Here is a 9,831-nt window from a genome sequence, read left to right as displayed (position 1 = left end):
CTTGTGTGGGTAGAAGAGAAAGAATAATAAGAACTTGATCGGTAATTACCCTACCCTGTATGTACATTAAAAACCACTATTGGTAGTAGGAAATTGCAACTTGATCATTTCCTTCCATGGACTATAGTTGGACAACCCCTCCGACCTATCCTCATACCAGAGACCAACCTACAAGTTTGACATTGTATTCATCCCTTCACCTACAATGTAACGAACTCCCTCTTAAGTTGTACTTTGTTGTGCACACTTTGATTCATTGTCTTCCAAAGTAGCTCAAACACCCTCTGATACCATGTTGAATTTCCACGATCTTGAGTCTAGGATAGAATCTTAGAATCAATAACGCTACTAAACCAAGAATCTCAACAAAACTACTTTGCACAGTGGAAAATATAAAGTATTAAATCGCACATGCACAAGTATAGACAACTTTTTGCAAAATATTGTACAAATATGTACAACCTAATCTTCATTGTATTAAACCAATATGAATAATACACTAGTATATGGAATACAAGATACAATGACAATCTCGATGCAACCTCTCTAGTTGCCCCTTAGTCCATCAAACGACAACACATAGAGTCTCCAGGAGGGTTACCATTATCACTGCTACAAGTCACTTCTGTTACAATGAACATGGGTTGATCCAATCTTCTCTTCTAGGCTGGCCAATACCTAAGCTCCAATCCACTGTCTAGTAGCTTATTTCGTCCATCAAAGAGCTACACATATTCTCAACAAATTCACCCAAAATTCAGTGGTCAAACTCTCTTTATGACTGCTAGTCATGGGCTACTTTAGGTAGCCAACACACTACCCTCCACTAATCTAATGGCACCCAATCCAATCACTACAAGATATTCTCCTAGGAGGGGCTTTCAACCATCAAGAAAAGTCCTCCAAATGGCTCCCATAGGCTTCTACAAATTATGTCCACACATGGACACCATCCCTTGCATCAAATCAATCAACAATCATCAATACATACCTTGTTCTTGGGTTTGTTTGACTACTATAAATTTTGGTTCTGGTTAGGGCCGATAGCTTACTACTATAACTCCTATTTTCTCCACCAAAATTTACCTTAACAATTGTGGCTTTGTTTCCTAAACTTCCTCCTCTATTACGATGCTCCTTGAGACACCTTTTCAGCCCTTAATCCCCTCACAGATCCTTATTTTAGGGACAAAAAAGTCTTGCGGCCTACTTCAGTCTTTTGTGGCCTCATGAACAGAGGTAATACCCTCACAAAACCACCCTTAAATAGTCTTGAACGTCCTCTCTCCAAGAGGTTGTCCCCAACACTCGATTCAAGCCTACAATCAACAATTAATGACCCACAAATTGCCCAGAACTTACCTCCAAAATTACAGTTGTCCTGTTGTGGTACCTTAGCGCTGTTGTGGATGTAATTTCTCTCCAAAATAGTCCTCTATTCCCAAGTCTTGTCCTCTCCTAGAGCTCGGCCTAATTTCATAGATGTATGATGATATTTGATGCCCTTTGGATGGACAAATGAACTCACATACACCTCATATTTATACCAAATACAACGTCTTCTTCCAAATGTCATTCTAGGGCTTGACAACCTGTCATAATGCTTTTTAACATCAAGCCAACATTGACCTTGTGCCACCATGCCCACACATAACTTTAAAAAATTCATAACTCCATTTCTACAACTCAGAATTGGATGATTTTCGATGCATTAGATTCGTCTCGACGAGTACTATCATCCTCATCCATCACATTTCGAAATGTATCCATGGTTTTGGCCCAAATCATGATGGGTGCAAAACCCTAACCTTGGGTTCCAAGCCCACAAGTGACTCTTGTGGTGCTCCACCCTCCAAACCCTAAACCTTAGGGCTTGGAGTACCTCCCAAGCTACTAAAAAATCAATAGTTCTTACCTTCCATCTTTAATATCCAACCTTGTCGAAGTCAGGTTTTCATCTATAACCAGATATTAGTATGGTAGTGATATTTGATTGCCTCCCCAACAACGACACCAAAATTTTGTGGGCATTAATTTCTTAATAAAAATAACTAATCTCCTAGAATTTAATTGTCAACTTAAGGAGCATATTTTTATTTCAAGGAAATCCACAAATTTTATGCACGCAGTTACCAATAATTAATACTATTTCTACATGATATTTCCTATGATACTTAGCAACTACTCGTGTCAGATAGAAATAAATATGTTCTATACACACTCTTAAATCAATCTCGATATATAAAAACCTAATAAAAACTAAGAAAATAAATAACGAGACCGAAAGTAAATTCTATCTCTAATAAAATCATCTCACACATGCAAAATATTGATTTAACTAAAAATAAATATTTATCAAAATTTTCTTCTAAGACAGAATTCCTATTTAATTAATAACAACAAAAGAAACTATATGATTGTTTACTCATCCATAGATTAATTAATGAATAAATTAAAACTATAATCAAGAAACAAAATCCTACTTCAGGAAAGAACAATTAAAGGAAAATGCAACCAACTATATCATTATTACAGATATTGTTTGTAATTGAAACAAAGAAACATGGAGTAATAATTAACCTTCTAAATAAAGGAAAAACAATAAAAAAGTAGTTGTGATTTATTATAAAATAACAATTCATAATAAAATTAATCTACTTTACATGTTCAAGACAACACCTCGTCCAAGGGAGTGGGCCCAATTGCCTAAGAGTCAGTTCTACCTTGAAGAATAATTAAAATCAGATTGTGAATAACATATGTAGAAATCAATGGATAGCTTCCTTCATTAAAATATCTCAGAAAAATAATTACAACCAAAATGTAGTTCCTAGTTTTGCCTCAAATCCAACAATTGTCCCCTCCTCTCTCTGATCTTTGTCTTCATTTATTTAAATAGATAGAGAGAAAAGGGAAAATTACAACTAAACTGAACATCATGATCCTTAAGCATATTACAATATGATTTTCATTACAAAATTATATTTTTTTTACAATATATCAATCAACAAGATCAGATATAAAATAACTCTCCATCATCAATCAATTGGAACAAGTCGAATTTGGTTTTGCAATTGGGGAAATTTGACAACTGATCGCAACGACAAGTGTAAGAAAAGCACCTTTAGAGTCTTTTGTATCTCTCAAACCATAGAGAAATTTGGAAAACTGCTTTAGAGAAAACTAAATTGGTTTGTTACACACAAAACCCATACCACATAATTTCTATATTCATCTTCATTTCCCTGCAGAGTCCAACGCAAAACTGTCACTTTGTATCCAACAAATTTCTGAGTTGGAATGTTTGACTATGAGTTAGAGCTTGGATTTGCGATCTGATATGGATGAGAAATTAGAGGTTGAAACCATAAGTGTTGTAATAAAAAATATATTCATGTAACATCATTGGCAAAATTATGCATAGTAATATTCAATATATTAAAAATAAATGAGAATAAACATTACTTAACCACAAGAGCATAAATACGTACGAGATTGTGTTTTATGAGAAATTATGATAAATGGAATGATAAAAGATCAACATAAATAGATGAAATATATGTTAAGAAATGATAATAATAATAATGAAAAATTAGTGGCCAAATAGTAATGTGTATCAATCTCGAACATGCACATACATTAATGCCACGACTATCACCTGATATGATTCAATGCTTCAAAATTAGCAAGAGTAATGGTTGTAGATTATTTCGAGCACAAAACTGATCAAGGTTTAATCAATGAAGAGTTACTCATTTTATCCAATGGTCCTATCATTTTCATTGGATAGATTATATTCAAGAAGTGCATTTCTACCGTGGGCATGGGCTAGATAAAAGCCATGGGACAATAGTCATCCCCGTAAAATGATGTGAAAAAAGTGTGGTGTGTCACAGAGGTTGAATGGAGTCTCATTTGAAAGAAATGGAGCAAGGGAACAATGGAACTAAGGAAATATGATGCGGTGAGTGCCACGGTGGATTCAAGTGAGGAAGCAGTGCCACATGTTCTTGTTGATGTGGCAAGGGTTATAGGGTTCGAACTTTAAACGGGCATAACTTCTAATTCAGAGGCCAGAATGAAATAAAGTTTATATGATCGTAAATCTCTCAACAAGTTGGTTGTGATGGTGTTTTCCAAAGTGAGTTCCACACACTTTGGGAGAGAAATAATTTTATAATCCCATCTCATAATGAGACCATGGAGGTTGGGTTAATTGAAGATAACACCTCCTAGATTGGGAAGTCCAAAAGGGTGGGAAGGAGCATTACACTTTCCTTTTACCTATTAGATATTAACGTGGACCTATCTTTACTTTTGACGCCATATTTGCTTCAATTCACTTGTTCATATTGCTTCCTAGCCAAATTAACTTTACTTATTACCCCTAATATATCTCTGGTGGTCTTTTCAACTCACCACTCTTCTCTTGCAACTAATCCTTGTTGGCAAAAAATTGTGAAATATTGAGACACTAGGTTCAGGTGCAAGGGCCAACAAAGGGTCTATTTTAGTCTAGTGCAACTTTTTCATTTTCACCTTACTCAAAAGAAGTAAGGTGTTTCACCTGAGGCATGATGTGACCTTACTAGGATAGGGTCTAGAACCAGACATCAAGGAGGTTTCCACAACGTTTATCATTCACAACTATTATAGAAAATCACACCATCTAATAGGTAAATGACACAAAGTATGAATTGCAACACATCCAAAGAAACATATGACATCCACATTCATGCATAAGATTTTTTTTTTAAATGGCCCATGGAAACTAACACATTCTAAAACATAGAACAATCTTGTAACTCCTGTAGAAATTTCACCTATAGACCAAACCAATATATGCAATGTCCTAAAGCATAATACTTGTTCTACTTCTACAAAACATTAAGCGGAAGCATAATCGAATTCATGATAAGCATCAAGTAGAAACATGCATAATTGATCAAGAGAAATCAATCACACATAACACAGAATATATCACTAGGGAAAGCACCAGCATAAAACCCCAACACTGTATTATCAATCAAGTGGAAATCCTCTTCGACATATAAAAAGGATCAGCTCAATAGCTATCCTCCTCTCTCTGTACTCTGATGATCTTCAATTAGAAGATGAAAATCATGGACTACCTAGGCCTCAATATATAGGCCACAAGTCCTCCAATCTCCTATAATCAAGGAATACTTACTAGAAATATCTAAGCATCTGATAGTACACTGTCCCACATCTGATCTCAACTGGGTCTCTGACAGAATTGACATGCAACAGTTATCCATGAGTGAATCCTCAGTTATCTAAAATAATAGTTGTCACATGCATGCAAGCATTAACAAACTATATTTCATTATTTTAACAACTTGTTAAAATAATCTAACTGGACTTGACTAGTTAGAACTAAGTCAACTGATTCTCTCATTATAGAACTCATACTTATTCCCTCAATCAGTGGAGGAAATTAAGGATAAATTCCTCAATCAGTGGGACAACTCATGTGCATGCTCACAAAGACTTCAAATTCGAATTTCCTCAACTAATTAACTCAACTGAATTAATTAATTAACATTTCCACCTGTTGTTAAGACCAAAATTAATTTTACTTCCTATAAATAGACTAGGGACTACCATAAATAGGAAGGGACCCAAAAATGCTATTTTAAAACTTTCTATTTTTAGTAGTTTCACCTCTCACCCAATGTGGCCAATGACCTCACTGGCCAAACTGCTATTTTTATACATGCTACTTTTAGCAAGTCTATTTTTAGCACATTCTAAATTTAACATTTCTTGTTGCACATTTTTCAACAACTCCTTTCCATTAAAATTAAAACATCATTACATTCTGGCATTCTGGCCCTTCAAGTAGAAAACAAAAGAATCATCACACAATGTAGCTCAAAAATAGTTAAACTAAGAACAGATCCAAGTCTAAGAGACTAAGCGATAACATCTCAGCATATGAGCTTCATCTCCTCCTTCTGTTGCCTTCTCTTCTAGCTTTTGTAAACTTTACTCGTCTGAACTGTCAATCTTTCCCTCAAATTTTATGTGTTTCCCTCCTTGGATGCTTTTTTGACTTGGCTACAACTGCTTCATCTCTCCTCAGTGGCCTCTGTGAACACCGTTATGCTTGTGATTTCTCATGCTTCCCACTTACCAACCTCCATGTCTAACAGAACTTGATGGATTTCCTTTCTTTTCCTCAGCAGTTTCCTTGTGCAACTGTATTTCGGTCAAACTTGGTAAAAATATGTCAAAATTCTCTCCCAAAATAAAGGACCCAATAGGCTCCACCCACAATCGATTGACTCCTCCACAATTCAATCCTTGGTTGATGTTTTTCCTTCTTCTTGCTACTGCGAGGATCCCGCTTATGTTGCTTCTTCTTGAATTTTTCCGTCACATGTTTCAAGTTCTCCTTCAAACGAAGGACCCAAATCTACGAAAAATTGTATGGCTTCGGTCTAGAACTAGGCGTATGTAGCAATCTTCGACTGCCAGGAATTCACCAAAGTGGTAGCTTTCTAAAGAAATGGTGTGGTAAGTTCAACTATCAGTTGGGCAAGTTGGGTTGTCACAAGGGCATTCCATTGGGTCTCTCCTTCGGTGCTGATTTGCCACAACTTCTGAAAGTGGTTTTGTGTTGGTGGCTTGAGGTCGCATAGTAGAGCCTTGGTAGCTCGAGAGTCATCTTCAATCTACTAATTTTTTTTCTCTAGCATGTTTGTCTGGGAAACAAATTCCTTTTTAGCAAGGAAAGCAGACGAGTCATGAACTTGTGTAAAAATTTCTTGCACCTCCCAAGTAGCTTGGAGAAGGGAGGCCTTCAGAGAAGCCACATTGATAATATTCTGTTCAATTTCAGTAGCATATTGAGCACCTGGATCAGGGAGTGCACTTTGACTGGTTGTGATAGTCTTCTTGAGCTCTAGGTTCGACGAAACAAGGTCAGTGCAAGTGGTTCTAATTTAGAGGTCCAACAGTCCAAAAGGGTACAAGATAAGAAATCTTTTTTCATTTGGGACTACCTCAGAAATAGTAGGCCAAAGCATCTATAACTTAACGTTGATATCATCAACCTGCTACTGCAACACTTTCTTTTCTTGTATGAGTTGATCACATTCTACAACTATGGAGATATGTTGTTGTTGTTGTTTATCATGTTTAGATGCAAATATATTATGCAATGCTTATGCTTGGCAAGCAACCAGTTGAATGCAGGTAAATATCTAAGAGGATGACTAATTTTGAAGGCCATCGGATGTCATGGTATTAGGGAGAAGGAATCGAACTTGCATCAGTTTTCCACTGGCAATTGATTTCTCATATTAGCATTGGGGTGAGGTTTCCCACTATAGGTTTTTTGCAGTGTGGATTCTAGTGTGATCTGGAACAAATGGTGGTGGCAAATTGGGAATGGGGTTCAGGTCTGAGTTAGGATGTTTATAAATTCTTGGGCCATGCATACTAGAGTCGATCTATTGGCCATTTGCTAGCTGAGGGCTTCATGCCAGTAGCAAGGATAAAAGGGGCATGGTAACTTAATCCGTGGTTGGAGTGTGTACAACGGGGGCATTGTGGGAAGTGTCAGTGATCGATTGAATAACAAAATCGACTTCCATATCAATCTCGACATTAACGAGGTTTCTAGTCTAAGGAAGGTCTAAAATGGTCACAAAGGGAGAGGCGGTGTAGGGCGATGGGATATGAGAAGTTGGGGAAGAAATGGAGGTGGACTGTGAGATCTCTTCAATGTTTTGGGTGCTGGTGAGAGAGTGTGGTTCTTCATCGACACCCTAGGGAGAGGTAACTAGAATGGGGTTTTTGGAAATTATAATAGTAATCAGATGGGTACCTTAGACTATGGGCTTAGTAATGGAATGAGGGCCCACCAGGGGAAGGGGGAAATCCACTAGGCTGAACGGGGTAGAGAACTTACTGATGACCCAATGTCTTCCAGAGTGTTTCAGATTGAAATCGCAGTTGTCTCGAATCTCTTCAAAATAGGATTGAGCATTTATTCTGATGCTTGCTTCTGAGAGGCAGAGGGGCTCTCGCTCGGTAGCAGTCATGGAAGCACTCCTTCAAAATATTATATGTTCTTGTATCCAATATCTCTCTAATTATACCCTGCTGAGATAAAACTTGATTGTGGAATGCCTATTCTAAGAGTGAAAGGTAGAGCCTGCATTTGAAATGTTTTCAAGTTGATAACCTTGGGGTGAATCTAGGTGGTGTTGTGGTGAACACCAAACCATATGACTTGTGAATATTCATCTAAGAGTGCTTTTTGGATTTTGGGGATGACTATTGTGATAGTGATCATTTTGGCACACTAGCTAGCGAAGGATGCCTCGTTGATTTCTTGATTGTCTGCATCCCTAAATGTCCTCCATGGGGAGTATGCAAGTGACAGGGGTTGGTCTTCAGAAGCTAGGGCTAATTCCTTTCCTTTGGGATGGAACCACTTCATTATTACCAGAGAAATGACTAGATACATGTAGATGAAATATGTTTCCCGCTTGTGTACATCCTCGTAAGCTTCAAAAAGTCCATTTAGAAAATAGATACACTAATTCAACTCCTCCCCTTTTTCATAGGCTTCCGCCACCAAGATGGTATCCAGAGCGAATTCACCCATGGTGTAGTGGAGCATGATTTTCCAGGTGATTATATGATACGTGAGCTTAATTGAGGGCACATTAATTAGATTGATGGTAGCTCCGTTCCCACCATGTTGAGTAGCGTACTTGGTGTAGTAGTTACTATTACGTGTTTTATTCCCGCACATAGAGGTGGTTTGGAATGCATACGACACTGTGGCTCCCATATCATATAGCCCCATCAATTTTTGGATGTCACTGGCATGTATTGGGTACTCCTGGTCAAGCCATAGGTAACCTCCGTGCAACTGGTTGATAAGGAAATTTGTGCATTGCATGGCCACTCTTGAAGTGCTAAAGACTGGTAAATTCCTCAGGTTCATTAGTGTGGACCACTATAAACCTCAAAATTCCTCTTTTAACCTGGAAGAATGGTTTCCATTTGGTTTGGTTGTAGCCTCTATGAAGACTTCGCGTTTGAGAGTGGGGAAATTAAATGAGTCTGATAAATAATTATCGACGAGCAAAGCCTTCTCGTATTTTCCAAAAAGACTTTCAAGTTCTATAATTCTGGGGTCATATGGAGGGGTATTAACAACAACTTAGGATACTTGAGTCATAAATGTAACTCGTTGTATGTATACAATAGACACAAGGGGTGATGATTTGGAATAAGAACTAGGGTAATTCTACACTTAAGCTAGAGTGAGAAAGGCTTGACACTACACTTGTGATTAGACCATTTAACTAATGAATACAAAAACTTCCTATACTCGATTCAAATCATGGCATTAACGACGACTGTGACCTGGACCTGATCTAGATGACATAAAAACTCAAAAGGTGGATGATCATGATGGCCAATTATTACAAAATTATGGTAAAACCAAAATGCTGATAACTAGAATGTGTTAGGGATATTACATGAGAGATTTAAATAAAATTTGAAAAGATGTTGGAAATTATTACTGAATATGATAGACTAGACGACTTCCACGTCCGTTTCCCTGGCCATAATCAGTTGCAGAGAGGTGCACTCAACTAACTAACAAACCTACTACAACTAAATTTATTTGTAACAAACATAATTGACTCAAATTCAAATCTACCTAATAACTCTATCCTACCCTCAACTATGATCCCCTTTCAGAGATCAAACCAATTGATTAAGAATTGGGTGGGCCATGTAAGGGCTTTAGACATGCGTCGTTCTCCAAACTAGTCAATA

Source organism: Pinus tabuliformis, chromosome 8 (assembly GCF_031772625.1).
Source record: "Pinus tabuliformis cultivar Carrire ecotype Pingquan chromosome 8, CPIR1, whole genome shotgun sequence".
Lineage (NCBI taxonomy): Eukaryota > Viridiplantae > Streptophyta > Pinopsida > Pinales > Pinaceae > Pinus > Pinus tabuliformis.
The sequence above is the reverse complement of the archived record's forward strand: the minus strand, read 5'-3'. Positions refer to the sequence as shown.